The sequence below is a fragment of the Eurosta solidaginis genome, chromosome 4 (genome assembly GCF_040869045.1).
Source record: "Eurosta solidaginis isolate ZX-2024a chromosome 4, ASM4086904v1, whole genome shotgun sequence".
NCBI classification, from domain to species: Eukaryota; Metazoa; Arthropoda; class Insecta; order Diptera; family Tephritidae; genus Eurosta; species Eurosta solidaginis.
This window is the reverse complement of record NC_090322.1, coordinates 104,622,998-104,647,580: the sequence shown is the minus strand read 5'-3', so window position 1 is coordinate 104,647,580 and position 24,583 is coordinate 104,622,998. Positions and strand designations below refer to the sequence as shown.

The 24,583-nt window shown below is 34.9% G+C and overlaps 1 protein-coding gene and 1 non-coding gene across 14 annotated transcripts in view; one reads left to right on the top strand and one right to left on the bottom strand.

The window, feature by feature from the left end:
- Window positions 1–24,583, top strand: part of Tomosyn (syntaxin-binding protein tomosyn) — an 835,312-nt gene that overhangs the window by 744,778 nt on the left and 65,951 nt on the right. The gene's annotated exons all lie outside the window — the stretch shown is intronic.
- Window positions 7,707–7,814, bottom strand: LOC137251539 (U6 spliceosomal RNA). Its single transcript, XR_010953284.1, has one exon. It is a non-coding gene; the product is annotated as a U6 spliceosomal RNA (small nuclear RNA).

Below are 24,583 nucleotides of genomic sequence, written 5' to 3'. Positions count from 1 at the left end.
CCCCGCTTAGAAAAATTTTCTTCTAATTGAAAAATCTTATTTCTAAAATTTTGATGTTGCTTTGCCCGGGAGTTGAACCCAGGGCATACGGTGTGATAGGCGGAGCACGCTACCATCACACCACGGTGGCCGCCGTTGTTCCATTTAACTTCCTTTAATTTCATTCCATATAATAATAATTTTCTCCTATTTCATTTCATTTACTACATAGCATTTTTCTTCATTTTGTTTTATTTTATTTCAATCATTCCATTTCATTTCATTTAATTCCATGTCATTTCATTTTATCTTTTTGAATTTCAATTAATTCATTTCTTTTCTTTCCATTTCATTCCGTTTCACTTCATAATATTCTATTTTATTTAGTTTCATTTCATATAGATTAATATCATTTCGTTTTATTTCTTTTCATTTCTATGTGATTTATATTTTTTTCATTTCATTTTATATCATTCCTTTCCTTTTCAGATAGTTTCATATTGCTTTGCTTGTTTTCCATATCATTTCATTTTATTCTATTTCAATTCATTTTATTCCGTTTAATTTCATATAGTTTCATATCACTTCGTTTTATTTCTTTTCATTTCCATATGATTTATATATTTTTTAATTTCATTTTATATCATTCCGTTTAATTTCATATAGTTAAATTTTTTTTTTGTTTCTTTTCCATATCAATTCATTTTATCCTCTTTAATTTCTTTCCGTTTAATTTTATGTAGTTTCATATTTTTCGTTTCAGTTCATTTCGTTTAAATTTCGTTTTATTTTATTTTTGTTTTTTTGATTTTATTTCATTTGGTTTTATTTTATTCTATTTCTTCTCATTTTATCTCATTTCATTTCATTTAAGTTCTATACTTTTAGTTTCATTGAATCTTGTTTCGTTTCCTTTTATTACTTCTTTTAGTTTAATTTTGGTGCATCTATTTTCGTTACATTTTTTGTTCCTTTAGTTTTATTTCATGTCATTCTATTTCATTTAATTCCATGTCATTTCCTTCTTTCATTTCATTTCGTTTCACTTCATGATATTTTATTTTATTTAGTTTCACGTCATATCATTTCGTTTCATTTCTTTTCATTTCAATATGATTTATATTGTTTTTCATTTCATTTTATATCATTTCTTTTCATTTCATATAGTTTCATTTTTGTTTCTTTCCATATTAATTCACTTTATTCTACTTCATTTCGTTTAATTTCATATAGTTTCATATTTTTTCGTTTTAGTTCATTTTTTTCTGTTTCATTTATTTTGTTTCATCTCACTTCATTCCACTTATTATCATTGAATTTATTTTTCTTTTAATTCGTTCCACTCTATTTTTGTTATACCAATTCATTTTATTTAATTTTATTCCATTTCATTTGCTTTAGTTTCTTTTCAGTTAGTTTTTTTTTACTTTATTTTTTTTTTTTAATTTTATTTTATTTTGTTTTGCTTCATTTTACTTTATTTAATTCAATTTATTTTATGTAATTTTTTTTATCGTTTTTAATTTTATTTTATTTTATTCTGTAATTTTATGTTAATTGTTTTTTAGTAAATACATATATAAATAATATAAAATTTATATTAAATTTGTAAATTAAAAAAATTATGGAACATTTTGTTGGGAATTTTTTGGAAATAAAAAGCGAAAATAAAATTTGGAACATTTTTAAATTTTTGGAGCATATGGAATTTTTGGGTATTAGGAAAACGGTTTTTGGGTGTTTTAAAGCACCGTCTGGCAACACTGCGCATTGACGTTCACAGCTGTCATTTGCACCTAAAAGTATACAGTAGTTGCAGACTGACAGCTCACACGTACACGAAGTATTATTTTTTTTGGATAGCGTCAGTTTTTGATTACCCAAGTTTTTATCCACTCATAGTTGGTAGGGACAATTGCGCAAAGTATTTTTTGTACTCGAGCCTCACAAAAACGAAATTAGTTTTGGAGTTTTTTTTGTGAGAATTGAAATGTAATCAATTCCTTTGCTGTGGAGGAAAGGAATTGATTACTTTTTCCAATATTACTGAGGAACGTAATGGAATTGAATTTACTCAGCTCTGATCATTAGGTATATACTAATTCTATATGTTTTTAATCCTAATTGTGTGGGCTATCTATAGCCGCGCTCTCAAGAGCTTAGTAAGTTTCGCTGTTCACTATAATCTCAATATTATTATCTGTATTTAATTAACGAGACATGCTCATATTGTCATGCGCGGTTCCAGGGGGGATGAAAAAAATGTGCTGCTGGAACCGCGTCTGATATTGCCTTATACAATTGTTTTTGTTATTGGTATTAAAGAAAAATGACAAAGTTTACAGACAGCGATGTTTACTAGGATATGTTTCTAAATTTCACTTCTTCATCAGCTAGCTTCTCGGGAGCTGTGTATTGAACTCGAAATATCCAACACTCATACTTTATACTAGTGTAAAGGCAGATAGATGCCTTTATCCACTCAGCCTTATGAATGCCCCGCTGATCGCTTTACAGTTGGTCCTAAGTATTGCGTTTTTGTTGCTATTCCTTTATACATCATTAGGTACGTAGTAATTATATATATGTTTTTAATTATAATTGTGTGAAATAACTGCTTATAAAAGCTTTGCTATAAATCCAATGTTATTAAGCTCTTGAGAACCCGCCTATAAGTATTCCCCACTGTGCAATTTGAGTTCGTATTTTCACACAGACAATAACAATGTGCGATCACGATCGTTTGCTTTCGCTGGTCACTCACTAAAATCAACAGTGTATGCAAAAGGAAAAGTCCATGCTACTTTTTGGGCACAGAATAAAAACAATATGCTGCAATGTTAAAGTAACTTTTAATACGTTTTAGTTAGTATTATTAAGTTCCTTTGAACATACATATTAATATTGACAATTTAAATATTAATAATTAATAATAATTAATTAATTATTAATAACTATTGACAATTTAATATAAGTAACATTTTATACGTTCTACTTAGTTTTATTAATTTTTATACATTTTTTTATTGAATAACTTTATGTTTTGAAAATATATATTTATATCTTTACATTTACTTTGTTTTATAGTTCTTTCTTGATGAAAAAGTGGTTTTTTAAGTAAATTTTGCATTGAAGAAACACCATACCTTCTTTTATAAAAAAGTTTTATCTGGCTAGCTCGACCTCCGCGTTCTTAGTTATACGAATATAAGTAAGTATTGTTAGGATTAGCTTGAAATCAAATAACCAGAGTCCTTTTTAATTTCGAACTTCACAGTCCACATTTTCTTTTAGCACACTGTGGGGAGTTGTCACTCAATTTTTACACACACTTATGCAATTGTTTTAGTGTTTGTGTGTCCGGCTCTGGCGTAGATGTTTTGTGCTTAATATTGAGAAGCTTACATAGTTCTTCAAACAAGCTATTTTTATGTTCAGATCCCATATCCGTTATTATTGTTTTCATACTTCCATAAATTAAGATGCATGTTTGCTTTGTATAGGAATTGCAACTAAGTATTTAGTCAAATCACATATCAGAGTGGCAGCGCATTCATTTCCATTTAATAATCTTGGTAAAATGGTAAAGGTCCAATTGTATCTATTTGTACTATTTCGAACGCCTTCGGTGGTGTTTCAGTCAAAATCATTGGTTCTTTTATATTTTTATTAATTTTATTTTTATTACAATTTACGCATTTCTTTATATATTTTCTTATATCATTTTTCATATTTTTCCAGTAATATTTTTGTCTTATTTTATTAGTTGTACGATTGATTCCTGGGTGGCCACCATTGACAGGATCATCGTAATATTTTTAAAGAATCTTTTTAATTTTATCATTTTCCGTCACATGCACAACCTCCGGAATTAATGTAATAGTTAAATTTTTGAGAACTTTGGTACCTATCTCCTTAAATGTGTCTACTCGAGTATAATTAAACAATTTGTCTCCTAAGGACAATGTATTTTCTTAATTCCCAAATTGCCGACTTTTTCCATAAGCCTGGCAAAGAATTGGCCTAAGTCAATCTTCGCCTCAACAATTTGATTCTCTATATTTATTTCACTACAAATTTTATTTCCTTTTTTGAAATATAATTTCGGAGGATCCAAAAAGAGCTGGACTAGTCTTTTTACTTCACATTTATTAAGCGCTTCGTATATTATAGGGTTCTCTTTGTGACTTTTGTTCTCTTCATTTCTATTACTGTTATTACTGGAGTTCTTTTTAGTTTGCGATCTTGTCGTGACTTTCATTATTTTACATGCCTGTACTGATATTTCTTTCAAATTATTGATATCTATTCGTGACAGAGCGTCTGCCACGTAATTTTTTTTTCCGGCTATGTACTCCACCCCAAAGTCATACTCTTCCAAATCTAACCTGATTCTAGTTAATTTAGATGAAGGGTTTTTCATTGAGAATAAATACGTTAAAGGTCGATGATCGATGATCTGTTTTCACTGTGAATTTTCTGCCATAAACATATGGTCTAAAATATATAATTGCCCAATTTATGGCCGCCAATTCTTTTTCGATCGTCTTTTGTAAATGAACTTGAGGCATAGGCAATGGGTAATTGTTTTCCTTCATATTCTTGGCTTAGCACAGCACCGCAAGCATAACCACTTGCGTCGGTTGTAATAAAGAACTCTCTATCAAAATTGGGATATTGTAGGATATTTGGACTAATTAATGCATTTTTTAGGTAGTTAAAAGATTTCTCGCAGTCGTCTGTCCAATTGAAAATTACATTTTTCTTACTAAGTCTTGTTAGAATCCTCGCGTATTCCGCGAAATTTGGTATGAATCTTGCATAATAATTACAAAATGCTACAAATCTTTTTGCTTCATCGGCATTTTTGGGAGTTGGGTAGTTTTGAACAATTTTAAATTTATTTGGGTCTGGTAAAATTCCAGTACTTGTGCATTTATGTCCAAGATAAGTAACTTCTTGACTGAAAAATAGACATTTGTCCGGATGTAATTTTAAATTATATTTTCTGCATGTGGAGAATACATCCCGTAAATTTTTAATCATGTTTTTCAGAGCTTCCTAATACGACTAAATCGTCCATGTATAAGAATGCTTGTGATGGTTTTAGACCTGGGAATGCCAATGTCATCATCCTCTGGAATGAGTTTGGAGCTACTTTGAGGCCATAAGGTAATCTTTTGAAACGATAAGTACCGTTATCTGCCGTAAAGGATATAACATCCCTTGACTCTGGGCTGAGTTCTATTTGGTGAAATCCTGACATTAAATCTAGGCATGAGAAATATTTCGCTCTTCCCAACTGATCTAGAATATCATCTATTCTAGGCAAAGGGAATTTATCAGCTGTCATTTTTTTATTTATTTGTCTGAAATCAACAGCTAATCTCCACCTTTTTTCTTCTTTGCCCGGAAGGGATTTTTTAGGTACCAATAAAGTAGGGCTGTTGTACTCTGAGGTTGATGTTTCAAAAATATCATCTTGAATTAGTTTATTTACTTGTTTATTTATTTCATTCTTATGTGCTTGGGGTAGTCTATAATTTTTAATATACACAGGAGTGTTATCTTTCAGATGCAACTTTTGTTTGTAAAAGTTGTTGGTCGTTATTGGTTCTGTTTCTAATGAGAATATATCAACGAATTCTGAGCATAATGTGTTGAGTGATTAATTAGCGAATGGTGGGAAATTTTTATTCAATATTTCTAACTTTTCTTTATTATTAGCTTTACAGTGAGGTGTATTTTCAATTATTACATAATCCTCTAAACTTTCTGTTTTGATGTCATAATCTTGAATGATTGCATGTTTATCTGTTGTATTTATTATTCTTATTAAAGCTTGATTTGAGTTTACTATCGTGTTGGCTACTAAAATGCCATCAGTCAATTCTTGATGAGGTACTAATAGTTCCTTATTGTAACTATTGATATGAACCTGTCTAATTACTTCGGCTCTTGCGGATATTGATTGTTGGTCTATTTGTATTACCATATCTTCTGGGTAATCGTATGGTAGTAGTATTAGGCTGTCCCCAATTTTATTATAATCTAAAATGCAATTATATTCTTTAATGAAGTAGAGTCCCAAAATTCCATCACATGGGATGGGAAATTGTCTTCTACTATGTGAAATTTGTGTCCTATTAAAAGACTATCATCTGTTAGATCTGCTTTTACTGTTCCAAGTGTGCTTGTTATGCCTCGGCCAAAACGTTTTAAATCTGTGATCTGTGAGTTATTTATTGTGACATTACTGTCAATTTGACCCTTCTTTATTATTGAGATATCCGCTCCTGTATCTATCAGGAACATTGAAGTTGACTTATTTAGAGTAGTATTGGAAGATATGTAGCTGTTTAGATGCAAGTTGAATGTACATATTTTATTACCGTTAGAATTTACTGTTGGAGTGGAGTTTGCTGGTTTTCCTGTTGGTTTATACTACGGAGATTGCTCGTGTTATTATTATTATTATATCTGTTAGTATTACCGTAATATCTTCGGTATTGGATATCTAGTGCGTCGAAGAAGCTATGTAAGTTCTCATGTTTACCGTCCATTTGCCATTTTGTCTTTTCTTGTTTGAGAGTTTGGGGTCTCTGGTTCTTCTAAATCGGAGGCTGACTCCAGCAGGAATGTGCTAAAGTCTATTTCTATTTCCTTCCTGAAACTCGTTGGTACTATGAATTCTATATCATATCTTGCCAGTGAGGACACCAATTTGTCTCTAACGCTGGCAAAAATTTGATATGCTTGGTCTTTTCGATTGCCGTCTAGTTTACCATTTAACTGTTGAATTGTTTTTCCTATTTTGTTACATGCTTCAACTATTATTTTAAGATGCTTTACTACTCTTTCTGCCTTTACTTTTGTCTTTTTATTAATACATTTGTAAGATTTTTCTCCTATCGTTTTTTCTTCTATGAGTAGTTTAACGATATCTTCCCATTTGCCCATTGGGTATGGTAGATAAAAAGGTATGTTAAAAATGCTTTGGGATGAGTAGAGCTTCAGAAACAAATTAATGCAACTAGCTACACAGAGAAATAGGAGGATCATGGTATCCTCGGGGGTGGGAAAAATGCTAATTTATGCTTATTTCTTTGTTTTTTTATGTTTATTATATTAAGCCTTTCATTTTATTATTTTTTTTTTCCTTATCTAGTTAGCATTATAAAAGTTATTATTTAAAAGGTTTATTTCTAAAAATGTTTGTTCTTAAGGAAAAATTTGTTTAATTTAACATTTCTGATATTTCTAATTTTTCTTACAAAATTTTCTGAAAAATTTTTTCAAATGTATAGTTAAATACAGTTTATTTTTTCTTGTTTAATTATAAAAAGTTAATTCCTATGCTATTTTCTTTTTTTCTAATTTTGTTTTCTATGCCATTTTGGGCTTAAAAAATATTTTCTATTTTGGAAAAACATCAGTAAAAAAAATGTTTTCACATTTAAGGAGTTTTATGAAAATGACCTAAGCACTTGATTTTGATTTTGTATGTCCTCTTCTGGGAACATAACAATAATTAGGCAAAAAAAATTGTTTACTGCAAAAATATAATTTTTGCTTGTCAATAGGCAGCCGTTAGGATGCCCGAATATTTTCCTTCTTAAAAATAATGTCTAAATTGTCAAAATGACTTCACGATTACGCTAATATATTTATTATACTTATAATTATTATGCTGTCAGTCCTGTTGTTTATATCATCTTGTCACCATTAAAAATGTGGAACGCTTCACGATTTCGGTGTCATCCTTGCGCAGGGGCCATGCTAATCTTCTGTGTATCGTTCCAATTTTAGTGTATGTTCTGTCGAAGTTTTTCAATTGCCGCAATTTTTATTGTTGGTGCCCGAATTTAATTCATCTTCTCTCTTTTTTTTCTTTCTTTCACAACGCTTAGACTGTAATCAGCCAGTAAAATCCTTACCAATGAATTAGGCTGAGTAATCAGCCAGTATAATCAAGGCAGGATCGCCATATAAAAGATGAAAAATGAAATAATCGGTTTTGAGAGGTTTCAACATAAATGAGCGAATGCTTCTTTATTCAAATATTGTCAGCTTATTTATGCTAAGTTATTCTACACATATTCTTACGTACATATTTACTTTAAGCATACATATTTACCCTAAGCATACAAGCTTACATACCTACATACAACTCGACACAAAATATATACCACAAATCTGTGTTGAGCTATCACTTCTGTGGGAAATGCAACGTCCGCAAATTTGCCGGAATGCAAATTTGGTTTGCTTGTGCGTTGTACATACACCTGTATTAAATCGTGTGAATGGCTATGTCAGCAACAATTATCAGATGCCTTTTTTTGTGCTGATGAAAATTTAGACTCTTTTTGTTACAGGGTAGCATATTAACTGATTTAAATATTTGGCATTGAAATTGTTGGCTGTGTACACTACACTACCAAATTATTTTCAAGCTTTTAGTATTATTATTACTTCATGTAAGTATTGTTTTCAATAAAACCCTTTAACTTAAAATTTTGTTTTAATTATTTTTTTTTTTCAAATTTTTAGTCTTTATTTAATTGCCTATTATTTCTCATTCTATTTAGTTCCTTTAGTGACTCATTATTACAAGGACTCTTTCCTGACAATTTGTTACAATCTAAGTACGTAATCCTCCCAAAGACTTTACTCGACTCTGCGCCACGTATACTTGTCCCTCCTCGAACTCCAAAATATTTTGATGTTACTTCTACCGGACTGTATGTAATATCTGTTTCAAATGTGTGCCAAATCGGGCATCATAGGTCGCTTTTTATTCAAATATGGACCAAATAACATTACGATTTTTTTTAATATCTCGATCCTTTCTATTCATGTATGTATCATGTGTTCCAAATATGAGACAAATCGGACCACAAATACGATTTTTGTGAATATCTCGATCCTTGCGATTTTTTTTATAGGTCGCCTTCTATTCATGTGTGTATTATGTGTTCCAAATATGAACAAAATCGGACCACAAATACGATTTTTTGAAATATTTCAATCCATGCGCCACCTATAGGAGTTTTTTTCTTATTATTGCATTGTCATCGGGTTCTGAACTATATTCCAAGTTTCAAGCTTGTAGCTTATCGGGAAGTTATTTAAATTTCAATTACAAAATTCGTGCCGGCCAGCCAGCCAGCCAGCCAGCCTGTCAAGTCAAGCTAAATAAAACCATTTAAAAAACCAGATGCTACTTTGTTCTTCTGAAGCTGTACAGAACTTTGAGAAGTCAAAGTCATTTTGATCATACAGCCAAACTTTCAGTTTCAGTTAATGCTGCAAAGGTAGCAACTCGTAGTGTTCTACAACAGTCAACGAAAAATGGAATTGAACCTTTAACATTCTTTTCAAAGAAGTTAACTGCTTCTGAAGTCAAGTACAGTCAATGTATCAGGATATTTAGCATTGTAGAGATTTTTGGAAGGTCGATTGTTTACAATTTATACAGATCATAAACCTCTCATTTACGTTCTCGATTCAAAAGTTGATCGTAGTTCGCGTCAAACACGACATCCTGAATAATATGTCTCAATTCACCAGTGATATTCAACATATTTTTGGTAAAGAAAATATTGTTTCACGTACCCCATAAATTTAGAGAAGAATGAATTCAACTTCAAAAAGTTATACGGGGACTGGGCTGTGCCGAAAACTTCATACCTTTCATGAATGGGGCTGAAAAATAATCTTATCCCATTCGTAATATCCAAATAATCGGCTGTATAAGATATGAAATATATAGTGAACAGATGTACAGACCTTAGCGATTTTTAAAATATGTATAAAATAAAAAATAGGTAGGTGCTTTATGTTAGGATGCAAAGTTCCACGTTTTTTGTGGTCTGTATGTAAAAGCTATGATCACGAATCCCTTTGATGCTTCTAGCCGTAAAAAAAGGGGCAGAAATGACAGTTTATATGGGGTATATATTATATATACCACCGATCTCTATGATTTTTCAGACAACAATATATGCTATATACGTAAGCATTTGGTGAAATTACAAGGTTCTAGCTGTTAAAATGGGGCAGAAATTACGAAAAGTTTCTTATATGAACAATCGGTTGTATGAGATATATACTATATATACCACCGATCTATACAGTTTTTTCAGACAACAATGAATGCTCTATACGTGAGCATTCGGTGAAATTTGAAGCTTCTAGCTGAGAAAATGGGGCAGTAATTACGAAAAGTTTCTTATCTGAACAATCGGTTGTGGGGGATATATGCTATATATACGACCGATCTCATCCAACAACAATATGTGCAATATACGAAAGCGTATGGTGAAGTTTGAAGCTTCAGTCTGATAAATTGAGGAAGATATGACAAAAATCCTCTTTTTCTGAAAAATAGGTTGTATGGAAGATATACGCTATAGTGGTCCGATCCGGCCGGTTCCGACAAATGTGTAATCGGACACCTAAATACACCCGCTCACCAAATTTTATCAAGATATCTCAAAAATTTAGGGATTAGTTTGCATACAAACAGACAGACGGACATGGCTAAATCAACTCAGCTCCTCATCCTGATAATTTCGGTATACTTAATGGTGGGTCTATCTATTTTCCTTTAATGACTTACAATTTTGAGATTCGTGACGAAGTTAATATACCATTTAATTTTCATGAAAGGTATAAAAATGTGTATAGGATGCCCAAAATGAAAAGTTAATAAGCATACCATATCATCTCTTGCTGCAATTCCAATACCCAAAGAAAGATTTAAGCATATACACACAGATATTGTAGGACTTTGCCGAGTTCAAATGGTTATCGATATATTCTAACAATTATTGATAGTAATACGCGTTGGCCTGAGGCATATGCTCTCAAAGAGATTACAGCAAAATCTGTTGCTAGAGTTTTCTTTTAGAACTACATACCACGTTTTGGAGTACCTTCTTTTATCACTAGTGACCGTAACGTTCAATTTACATGGAATATTTTTACTGAATTCGCAAAACTTGTGGGTTGTTAATTGATCAAACTGCAGCTTATCATCCGTAACTTAATGGAATGATTAAAAGATTGCATAGACAATTAAAAGCTTCATTTTTGACAATAGATAAATCTATTAATTGGTCTGATGAACTACCAATAGTATTGTTAGGTTTGAGATCTTGTTTTAAAGAAGATATAAAGCGACTGCCGCAGAAATGGTTTATGGTCAAAACTTGCGTCTTCCAGGAAAACTAGTTGTTCAATCAAAAAATAATTTCAATATTTTAGTTTTTATTTCAAAAATTAAAAATCATTTTAAGCACCTCCGTTCTTGCATATCTCATCACCAAAATTTAAGTAACATATATTTACCTAAAGATTTACAGCCATTTAAACATCTTTTTGTTCGTGTTGATAACAAAAAATATGGATTAAATTCGCCGTGCGTAGGATCCTTTCAAGTTATTGAAAAACACCCGAAATTTTTTAAAATTAACATAAACAACACTGTAAATCTGTTTCAGTCGATCGAGGTAAACCAGCATTTATCGAGCAAAATATTACTTTTCCCGAAATCAGAGAAAAAAAGCGTGTTACTTTTAACTTTTTATAATTCTTTTTGAAAGGAGGAGTATATGGAATGAATTTAAAATTTGTTCTTTTATACTTGTTAATTTTAAATTTGTTTATGAACAAAGCTGCTCAACCCCTATACACTTGTAGCACTTTTCGTTTGCCCTTAATCATAGGCACAGATTCAAATTCACACTTTGAATCATTGCAAATCTTAGTACACAATGCTTTGAATATAAAAAAAATTTCATAGCACTCCCATATGCCCTCACATATACTTTCGAATCATATGAAAATGCTCGAATTTCTTATGAAATTGACAAGAAAAAGCACTCTCGTATGAAGCTCAGGAACTTATGTATGATAAAAAAATGTACACTAACAATATGACAACTAAAAATTATTCCAAAATATTATAGCACTGAAAAAAATTCTTTATCAAAATTGATTTATAAATAAAATTAAAATAGATAATTACCGCGGAGCTGTAATATATTGGGCATATGACCAAAGCATATAAGCAAAACTGTACCAAAACAAACGGAGCCTACACTAACTTCATATGATATTAGTTAATTACCCTCCAGGGAAGTCAGTAACTAGTGATACAAAATTCTGGTTCAGAACTAGACCTAGAGTGCCAAAAAAGTATTAGTTGGTTAATAGCTAGATTTTCAGTTACACAATCGACAAAAAAACCGCCACCAGCTTTAACGAGCTGCGACTACATATGAGTATACCTCTTTCTCAACACTATTCCACCAGTACGTAACTATCGAAAAAGAACCAAAAAGAAGTTTGTATATATGTAGTTAGGAACTAGTGAAAAGTTAATGCAGTGAGGACAATTTTCACAGCCTAGAACATCGCATTTAATTTAAATTCGCCAGTTGAAAAGATGTAAAAGAGATAAATGGTGAACTATTAGTGGTTCAGAATGCTGTAGAAATGCACTTATTTTGAACTAGAGATTCTCCTTGCGGTGTAGTTTCTGTGATTTCTTTATTTCAATTCGGTATACATATATTTTTTTTTTTTTGATTATGAGCGATTTTTTGTGTGGAAGTGGGGGAACCGTTAAGAAACATGCATATCATTTACTTGTTAAACATTTTATTAAATTCAAATGGTATTTAAGCACCTCAGTAATCTCTGTTACTAATTATGTATGTAAATTTGAACACAAATTTAAAGCAAATCACGTTATGCAACATTCGCGGAAATCTCCACATTCACTTTTAGTATGATTATTGAAAACCAAATTCCGACGATATATGTATATAGAATATGTTCCCAAAAAATTGAGGCTAGAGGTCAATGTAATTTTTCGGTATTTTCAGAATTAAATTTATTGGCTCTGGTATGTTGGTGATATAACTATTGACGTAATATTTTGTAACTTGAAACCAAATATTCAACTTTTTGCGACCTCAAAAAATAAAAATGTTTAAATATATTTTTTTAAAAGTTTCAGTGCACAATACAGTTTTGTACATGTATTGTGATTTGCACTTCCATATAAAAAATTTTGATTAGCACTGTTTATGAATGATCGTTTTTAAACTTATGTTAAAAAATTAAAATTATATTATTCATTCAAATAAATCCAAAGAAGATTTTTATTGTAAAATGTACCAAATACTTAAATTTAAAAACTAGGAATCTAGATGAAATATTTGAATCCTGTTTTTCTGAAAATAGAATAAGCATGCAAGTTAATATATATGTGAATATAAGTAAACTTGAGTAAACTTCCGTGTATAAACATAAGCACTGCCTCAATGTTTCTATATAAAAAAGGCGCGATATAGATTAGAATAGAATTTAGGCCGAGCTGCTCATCCAAATTCCGTCGTGCTCCTTTTTATTTTTCCTACAAACTGGAGGGACTAGTCCTAAGTGTTTTACCAACTCCCAACGAAATCTGCAAGGCAGAGGCATTTTCACTGAGAAATTTTCCATGGCAAAAATACACTCGAAACCACTGCAGAGGGGCGACCCCGCTTAGAAAAAGGTTTCTAATTGAGAAAACTTGTTTCTAAATTCTTGATGTTGCTTTGCCCGGGAGTTTAACCCAGGATTTTCGGTTAAGGGGAAATCGAAATTTGAAACCTGAATTTCACACGTGCCCCGTTGAAAACAGTTTATTTGTAAACAATATTTTTTTTTCGAATAAGCATATTTAAATTTTTTGGCTATTTAAACAAACTTTGATACCACTACTACTAGATGCAGAAGTTGTTTTTTTTTTTTAATATTAATAGTTTCGCTGAAGTTTCACCTGATCTGACTGTTGTCCCGTAAAAAGGGATGCTTTTTTGCGATTTTTCACACATATTCAAATATTCAAAGCAGGTTTCTATTATACTTTACACATGTACCACGCAATATTAATGCACTAAATACCTTGTCTGAAAAAGTTATAGTTTTTCTTTAGTTAAGGTCTAAAAATGAAAAAATGTGTACGATTTGTTCCGTACCAACCGTGGAAATTATTGTGAAGAGCGTGGAACATTATTACCTTCTCTGAATGCTTCAACGCTTACCCGTTAAAGATAACGTATAAGACTTGCCTCTAGAACCTGAGCACTCTCCGAATATTGGTTACCAGGTGGCTATTTTCGTTCTGACGGAAATTTGACCCGGACTTGACACCTTCTATCTTTCGCCGAATTTTTGTTAACATTTTGAATTTTTCCTATACTTTGTGCGACAGCCATGTAGATCTATGGATCTTTTAACTGTACGATATAAAAACATTTCGGGAAACAGCGATGTCGATCGTCCCCACTCAATATCTGAAATTGCTGTGTAAATGAATTTTTATGAACAATATATGTATATTTTTTCATCGCCAAATACATGGGAAAAAGCAGTTGATGCTACGAATCTCGAATTTTTATATGTATTCAATAAATAAACTTTTTTTTCGGTTGACTTAAGTAGGATATCAAAAAAAAAATACCAAAATGCCTCTCTGGATCCGCCAATGATCGTAGCTCACTGATATCTCAAGCATTACCTCTTATCATTCCAATAAATTTAAACAAAAATTGTGCAATTATTGTAGAACACTACCAATTTAGTGCTGGACAGGCGGGCTTCCATAGCATCGATAGAAGTACCGCGAAACTATTCTGCTATGTAGCGCCAAGACTTTCAAGCTCTTGTACGCATACAAAAAAGGTTGCCGAAGCACATACTAGGGCCGTTCCATTGGTTTATCGAGCTCTGGCTCTGGCTCAAATCTCATTGGAACGATCTGGATCAACTTTATGAGAGCTGGCAGCACTAATATAAAACATCTGTTATGTTGAAATAAGAACAAACGTACACAAAATTTTAAGATACTGATAGAATTATTCACATTTAAATAGTTTCGCACGTAAGCAAATTATTTATTTTCCTTACATCATCTTCAAGTTGTTTACTCTTTCAGTGTTTTTGCTTTTAAATATAGCGAAATCTTTTTATGTATACACAAATGTACACATATTTAGTTCAGTGCTACAATGGCTCAACTATATGGTTGGCTCATCTCACCAGCTGATTTTATTTTTTTCATTTCTCTGGAGTAGGGATTGTCAGAAGGAGATAGCAAACTTAAAATGAAACCACCGAATTTACAACATTTTCTTACTACATACAAATGCTGCTAAGTTTTATGTTTTCATTCCATTCCATTCACCAGCACGCTGATGAGCCAATCATATAGTTGAGCCACGAGTGCTACCAACTCAAAAGTGGTTAGCTGTCAAAAAATCTACTACAGAAAACGAAACGAACAGAACTGCTATACGGAGCAGAAATTGAACCAGATGAATATGAGGATCACAACGTTGTTGTTGCATTTGCATGTTAAATTTCTATCCGTATCTGATTCACGCACCAATAGAACGTAATAACTGATACCAGGCATGCTTAACGAACGAAACGATATCATTTCGTTACGATAATCAACGCTAATAAACGAAACGAAGTGGCTTCACTTCGTTTCGTTTATTAGCGTTGATTATCGTAACGAAATGATATCGTTTCGTTCGTTAAGCATGCCTGACTGATACGCATCACTCGATTAACTCAGTGCATCGCCGTGCAGATGTTGCCTTCACGCTTTACTAACATGCGTAAAATGGGGTTACCCCCTATCCCATAATCAAAATCCCCAACACGAAATCCCCATATTATGTTTATTCTATTTCCAAATTAACCCTACAATATTTATGATTTCACAAATATTTAATTTGCACATTAAAGAAAATACAGTGCAACGCAATGACTTATAAATACAATTAATACAGTATTTACTTAACAAAAAAATTCAAAATTTATTGCATTGCAGATAAACACCGGAACATTTTTTTTTGGTTTTTACAAATTATAAATACATATGTACATACATATATTTTTATGTATAAATTACATTACAAAACCCTGGCAGCAGTTTTCTTATAATTTTATCGTCTATCGCGAAGGAGTAACTAATTCGATACATTTGACAGTTAATAAGGCGATAGAAATTCATTTGACCAACAAAACTTATACTTTAACGGAATTTTTTCTCCAAGAAGATATTTAGGCGATGGAGATCTGTAACGTTTTGAATTTTCCTTTTTTCAATTATTTTGAGAACTTTTGCAGTTTGCTTTCGTAGTTCCTTTTATTCAATAGCTATATAATCGACCTTGTAACTGATGTCCAGAGAGTGCTTAGATTATGGAGGGAATACTTCTCTGCTCTCCTAAATGGAGGCAGCAATTCACCGCGTAGAGATGAAGAACCCGATCCCGCAATCGATGATGATGGAATATATGTCCCCCCGCCCGATTATGACGAAGTTAGAATAGCAATAACAAGATTGAAAAACAACAAGGCCGTGGGCGCTGATGGATTGCCTGCGGAGCTATTCAAGTTCGGCGGCGAGGAGTTGGTAAGGCGCATGCAGCAGCTTCTTAGCAAAATATGGGCGGGCGAAAGCATGCCCGACGGTTGGAATCTAAGTGTTCTTTGCCTAGTCCACAAGAAGGGTGATACTGCAAAATGCACCAACTATCGTGGAATCAGCCTTCTTAATATCGCATATAAGGTCCTTTCAAGTGTATTGTGAGAAAGATTGAAGCCCACCGTGGACCGGCTGATTGGACCTTATCAGTGCGGCTTCAGACCTGGTAAATCTACCATCGACCAGATTTTCACAATGCGCCAAATCTTGGAAAAACCCGTGAAAAGAGAATCGACACACATCACCTCTTCGTCGACTTTAAAGCCGCCTACGACAGCACGAAAAGGAGCTGCCTATATGCCGCTATGTCTGAATTTGGTTTCCCCACAAAACTTATACGGCTGTGCAAAATGACGTTGAGCAACACCATCAGCTCAGTCAGAATTGGGAAGGACCTCTCCGAGCCGTTCGAAACTAAACGAGGTTTCAGACAGGGTGACCCCCTATCGTGCGATTTCTTTAATTTGATGCTGGAGAAAATTATACTAGCTGCAGAACTTAACCGCACTGGAACAATATACTATAAAAGCGTGCAATTACTGGCATATCCTGATGACATTGATATCATCGGCCTAAACACCCGCGCTGTTAGTTCTGCTTACTCCAAACTGGAAAAAGAAGCGGTAAAGTTGGATTTGATGGTGAATGAGGCCAAAACGAAGTACCTGCTGTCATCGAGCAAAGAGTCAGCGCATATGCGCCTTGGCAACCACGCTACTGTTGGCAGCCATAATTTCGAAATAGTAAAAGACTTCGTTTATTTGGGAACCAGCATCAACACTAGCAACAAAATCAGCACTGAAATCCAGCGAAGAATCAATCTTGCCAATAAATGCTACTTTAGACTAGGTAGCAATTGAAAAGTAAAGTCCTCTCTCGGCGAACGAAAATCATACTCTACAAGTCACTTATCGTACCCGTCCTGCTATATGGGGCAGAAGCATGGACCATGACAACAGCAGATGAAGCGGCTTTGGGAGTGTTCGAGAGAAAAGTTCTTCGAAAGATTTATGGACCTCTACGCGTTGGCGATGGCGAGTACCGAAGAAGATTTAATGATGAGCTGTACGAGCTATACGCAGACATCAACCTAGCCCAGCGAATTAAAACGCAGCGGCTGCGCTGGCGAGGCCATGTTATGCGAATGAAAGATGATGCTCCGGCCAAGAAAGTGTTTCTATCGGAACCCGCCTATGGAAGCAGAGGTAGAGGGCGGCCCCCACTCCGTTGGAAGGCCAGGTGGAAAACGATTTAAACTCCCTTGGTGTGACCAATTGGCGCCGGTTGGCGGAGCGAAGGAGCGACTGGCGCGCCTTGTTGGACGGCCATAACCATTTAGACGGTTAAGCGCCAATTAAATAAGTAAGTAATATTAATGATATGCTAATTTTGCGATATTTTTTCATCGTCGCTTCACTATCATATCTAGGTTTTTCATTTAAATTTTTTAATATTTTTCACGGTATTTTTAATAATAAATTTATAAACCAAAATTACATAAATAGAAAATAAAATTTAAATCCGTGATCTGGAATTAAACCGACGACTTTTGCACGGTAGTTGAAGACCTAAGCCTCTGTGCCACTGATGTACGTAAGAATTTTGTCAAATTCGCAATATAACATTGACATTGTTAGAACAAAAAGAAGATATGAAAACACAATGCAAATAGAACGTGTACCGTTATATTTTATCATGCTTATATATTTTATCATACTTACATATATATAAATGCGTAATTATGTTTATACGCGTCAGAACCTTACTTTATGATTTAATTAAAATTTTTGTGATTTTGTGTTCGAGGTTTTTTGATATTTCCTCAAAAAAGGGTGGGGGATTTAGCCCCAAAAAAAGTGCGGGATTTTGTGTTGGGGATTTTGGTTATGGGATTTTAAATTTGGAGATTATGTATTTGGGATTCTGTGTTTGGGGATTTAGGGGCACTCCCTTCTGACTAATGTTTTCTGAAAAAATGTGTTTCTGAATTTTTGTTTTCTGAATTTATGGGGGTCACAGACAAATCGGTCTGAAGCCTTTAGGGGTATAAAGGTGACCCTTGAATCGTTCCAACCCCGTGGAATATGGTTAAGAGCACAAACTCCTTTGAAGATGTTATGCAATCACAAAGAACTCAGCTCGATTGTTTGCTGGAGTTGTACCGGAGCCAATCCATCCGGCCCTGGTGCTTTAAAGGGCTTGAACGACATTATAGCCCATTTAACATTACCCATAGTAATGAACTTCCCCTCAAACGGTTCGCCAGTATGAGTTTCCCTCCAGTTCATTACTTCATCACTAGCGCCCGTAAAGTGCGTACTCAGGAGCAGGGAAAATTGCTCTCTGCCGAATCCGGCCATGCCCCATCAGATCCTTGCAGACATCCCGGGACACCTTTTTAAACACCAGAGAGCACCTTTGTGAGCGCAGATCCCTCAGACACTGTCTCCATTTAGCTACAAAACTTCCGCCAGAAGGTCGTCTTCGACGACTTTAGCAATTTCTTATAATCCAGAGCACCATTTTGTATGCATCCCATTTTTCAGCCTACCTGTAGGCTTTAGAAAGATTGAATGCTTTCCGACAAGCCTTGCGAAGATTGTCTAGGTGCACGTTCCACCATGGTGGTTTGGGCTTACCCCTAGATTTCTTCCTACCCCTAGATTTCTTCCTCCCCGCATACCTTCGTATACAAGTGAACCATATTATCCAGCTCTTCAGAGTTCTGGGGAATATGCACACTAGATCCTGAGAGCCTCTTTTGAAGCTCCTCGCTATAGATACGCCAATTGGCGTTTTTAAGGTTCCTATGTCAGACAGTTTTGAGCGCCACCCCGCCAAGGTCGAAGCGGACGAATCTATGGTCCGAAAAAGAGTGGTCTTCAAGCACCATCCAATTTTTTCTCATGGATTCCCCGCTGCCCGAGATCAGGGTGACGTCCAGAACTTCCTGTCTGCTCTTAGTAACAAACGTGGATACCGAACTCCTATTGCAATTCTTAAAGTTATGATAAATAACAAACTCAAAGAGTGGCTCACCACTCTCGTTCGTGGTGCGCATTGACATCTCTCGCGGGTAGTAGTGGCTCTTTCGCCTCCCGAGCTATCTTGCAGACTAGCTCCGTCGGAGCCGATACCTCATGAGGGAAGTAAAAGGACGTCAGGGTAACATCCGTACCACCGACCGTCAACGTCAAAGTTGTAGCATCCTCGTCGCTAAATCGGGGCAGAAAAAGAAAATTTATATCAAATCTTTTGTATTTGTAGCTGGGTGCATTGGATTTTGCGTTTGCAAAGGGTTGGTTGACCGATGCATTTTTATGTTTTGTGCGTATCTATTTCCCTTCTAAAGATTCAATGCATATGTGATCCTATATTTAAAATTTATGTGGGCGGGAATGTAAATATTTTGCTTGCGTGCAAAAGTGCGCAAGTCTAATTTGTCCTTCAATTTAGTAATTATTGATTCAATATACAACATAATATATATATTTTGGAGCATAATTCTTAAGGGTAAATGTACATTACGGGTACTTCATAGGAAATGTATGTATAAGTTTTTCATTTAAATTTTTTAATATTTTTTCACAATATTTTTAATAATAAATTTATAAACCAAAATTACATAAATAGAAAATAAAATTTAAAGCCGTGATCTGGCATTGAACCGACGACTTTTGCACGGTAGTTGAAAACCTAAGCCTCTGTCCCACTGATGTACATAAGAATTTTGTTAAATTCGCAATATAACATTGACATGGTTAGAACTGAAAGAAGATATGAAAACACAATGCAAATAGAACGTGTACCGTTAGGTTATTCCCCATCATTTTACTTTATGCTTATATATTTTATCATACTTACATATATATAAATGCGTAATTGTGTTTATACGCGTCAGAACATTACTTTATGATTTAATAAAAATTTTTTTGATTTTGTGTTCGAGGTTTTTTGATGTTTCCTCAAAAAAGCTTTGTGGATTTAGCCCCAAAAAAGTGCGGGGATTTTGTGTAGGGGATTTTGGTTATGGGATTTTAAATTTGGGGATTATGTACTTGGGATTTTTTTTTATCTGGGGATTCTATTTGGGGATTTTTTTTGGGGATTTAGGGGCACTCCCGCGTAAAATGCCTACATACTACACTAGCACAACACTTTGTTCGCATGATCTGGAAGTCTCCCATCCATAGTACTCTACGGTAGGAAATAGATGTAACTATTATAGATTGCATAGTCCAGAAGACAATTATAAACGTTGTAAACTAGATTTAAGTTAGGCTTAGCTTAGTTAGCTAAATAAATACACGATCTTTCCTATGGATGTTGTAGCCATCACACGTTCGGAGATCCGAAGTGGCTGTTGGCTTCGTTTATTGAACTGTGGCTATATGGATATTATTTTTAATCATGTAATAGGTTATCTCTGCGAGCTTGGTACAATTTAATTGTACCATTCTGAAGTGCAACGGGGGCCAGTCGTCACTCTGAGAGTTAGAAATGGGTGGACACTCTCGCATTGATTTGTCATGTGTGCTGTCCCACTGCTGCTCATACTGGTGTTGGTGGGTTGGTACTTGTGTTGGAGCAGCACGGTGCAACGGATTCGCCCGCCGTAGGATTGCCATTGCTAAAGCCGGAACATCTATGAACGTGGCAGCGGGCAATACATGAACTTCATTGGACTGATGTCGCAATCATAAATATTCTTAGGTGGCAACGGAACACGTGATGTGGGACTAGGAGTTGATGACTTCTTCTTACGCGAGTGGGTGTGGTGGAAAAGGAGGGGCGATACGGGGGCAGAGGCTTGTGCTTGGCATTACTTCTATATATGCTAGGTTGATTGGAGAGCTGCGTTGGAGCGCTCGTTTGATTTTGAAGCGCCGTTTGGTGTCAGCAACAGCGAGAAGTTGATGTGGCCTGCTGGCGTTGCTGCTAGAATGTGGCGAAAGAACGCTTTAGCGTGAACTGCGGGACGTTCTTGGACGAGAACAGCAGGGAGCTTCACAAGTTTTGTAGAAAATTGGGGTTCGACGAATTTTGGTTCTAGCCCAGAACATCCCGACCGAACCATCTTTTGTACGTGTAATACTGCCAACAGTATGACGGTCTGAGGTATATTCTTTTCCGTCATAAGCAGCAGAACCAGTTCCTCGAACCAGGGTTGTAATCAATACCTTCCCGAAGTAGGGGGATATTGATCGGACAAAAGGTGGTGTCCTTGTTTACCTTTTACATATCGAAGCTCCCTCCCCAACCATTGTGTCCAACGCCGATGACTGCAAGATAATGGCAACAGGTCCTGGCCGATTTATTGACGAGCAATGCTGCAAAATCTACGACTATCTCCATTCCCCTTCCAATTTTTTTCACCTTTCGAAATCTGATCAAACCTTCGGTGACCTTATTTACAACATAGACAGAGCAAATATCCACCATATTGGACATCCACGTCGATGGCGTTACGCTAACAACTGTCAAACGCCCAAAAATACTGGGTTTGACGTTCGATCAGGACCTACATATTGTCGAGCATGCAGCCGCAACTGTACCTGTAGTCCAGAGTCGTAACACAATTCTCATGTCCGTAGATAGGAAATGGTCGGTCGGTTGTATGCTGCGCGTCCCAGATATGGGCGCCAAACCTAAAGTTACTGGAAGAAAATACAGGCCTGCCAAAACACTGCCCTCAGAACCGTTACGGGCTGTCATCTTATGTACCCAGAACACCACCTACACAATGAGGCGCGATTACTTCCCATTAGCGAGAATAATGAAATGCTGAACAAACAGTTTCTGTTGATTACCCAAAAACCTGCGCATCCCAACAGATATCTGATTGAAGAAGCCACACCTCCCAGGCGCACAAGAGGTCGTCTCAGATCCTCAGTGATATCCAGAAATTGGCGTCGGACCTTTATGCCAGGAATTCTCCGGCGAATCCAGTTCTTGAAGGAAAATACTCAGAACTCGCAGAAGAGAAACGCACTCTCCCAAGGGAAAGGTGCGTCACTCTAGCTCAACTTCGATCTTGGTACTGTAACTGTGTAACGAACCCCGAATGTCGGGTTTATAGCTGGGGTATAACTCAGCGAATGGGTTCGCCTATACAATAAAAGATGTTAGTTAAACGTTATAAAAAAATAATAATTTATTTGAAATCCTTCGGAAAATACGTATGTGATTATAATCTGTTTAACCACCGAGTGTTTTACACGCCTCGGTGGTATGCCTGGTGAATATACGTAATCGGTGAGCGTTTTACATAACTCACCGGATCCCTAGTAAAATACGCAGTCGTCGCATGTTTTACACGGCTCGGCGGTATACCTATCATAAACAGCTTTAGTTCGACACCACCATCTGCTCCGTAGTGGATGTTCAACATAGCCCACCATATACCACAATCTACGACTTCTAAGCCAGGAATCACTTGTTCTTTAATTTGCCACTCCTTGTATACGATTTTTGAGCCGGCTTCCGTTGCTTTAGAATAAAAGTTCGTATAACTAAGCTAAATATATGCATGTGTGTTCGCTATCGTTTGACAATTCCATTTCTCCTTGTTCGCTTATACGTAAGTATGCATGTTTGTGCATAATTATGTGAGTTCTTACACTCTGCGATTCAAGTTGTCATCTCCTATATATAATTTAATATGTATTATCTTTATATATGTTTTAAAATGTATGTATGATTGTACAAAGTATATTTAATTCAAAATGTATGTACATATATGTAATCTGGCATCCCAATGCATGCACTGTGGGAAGGCAACCCTACGTCGTAAAACATGAGAAGAGAGAGAGAACGAATAACGAAACAGTCAGTCATAAGAGATAAGTGGTCAGCCGAACATCAGCAGTATCAGCCGTATTTTACAAAACTTCTTAAATCTTTAATTTGCCTCTGAATTTGTCTTAAATATTATTCTACTTAAAATTGAACTGAATTACTTTACTGTACAATATATAATTTTCATTATATAAACATTTTTATTCACAAATCAAACTCTTTTGATTTACATGGGGGCTCAACCGCTCAACCAAGCAGACAAATTTCTGGTGAAGCAGCATGTTACATTCAAATAAAAAACAGCGTGGGAAGAACAAGAAACAAAAGTTCGAGCACAAAAAGTGAACAAGTGTGTATCCAAAGCGAAGCGAACGACACTTTCAAAATACAACGGCGTAAATAAGGTGAGAAAGACGAAAACGACGAACAGCTGAACGCGCAGGGCAACAGTAGCATACTTGAATATACTCCGTGTGTAGCAAGCAGAGTAGGCAATAGCGTAGGCAGCAGCGCAAGTGAAGCAGCAATGAACAACGAACGAGAAAAACGAAACAACAGCTTTGAATCAGACGAAGAAAATACATATGTACGTTCTAGTGAGTTGGCAGAATTAATCAAAGTACTCGCTGAAAAATTAGAAAAAGACGATAAAAACAAAAGCAAAAATAATGTTACCGTAGAAAGTTTTTCTAAAATTATACCGGATTTCGATGGCATTTCGATACCAGTTAATCAATGGATACGCAATTTCCATGATAACGTAGAAGCATACGAATTAAGTGCAAGACAAAAATATGTAAATGCTCGTAATAAAATGGTAGGTACGGCAAAATTGTTCTTAGAAACCACCACTGTTTATGATTACGAATCGTTGTGCGCAGTATTACGAGAAGAATTCGAGCAGAAGTTGAGTAGCGCTGAAATACATAAGCAGCTGCGCTGTCGAAAAAAACGTACTTCTGAGAAATTTCATGATTATGTTTTGCAAATGCGAAAAATTGCGGCGCTTGGAGAAATAGAAGATGAGGCTGTCATAAGTTACATAGTTGACGGCATAGATGTACGAGAGGATTTGAAATTTCCTCTATATAGTGCAACGACGTTTAAAGAATTACGGAAAAGGTATGAATTAGTAGAAACGATGATAAAAAATGGTTCATCAAACAGACACGGCAAAATACACAAATAAGTATGCGAGAACAATCGGAGAAAGACATTAAGGTGGAGCGTAAACAATCGCACTGCTATAAT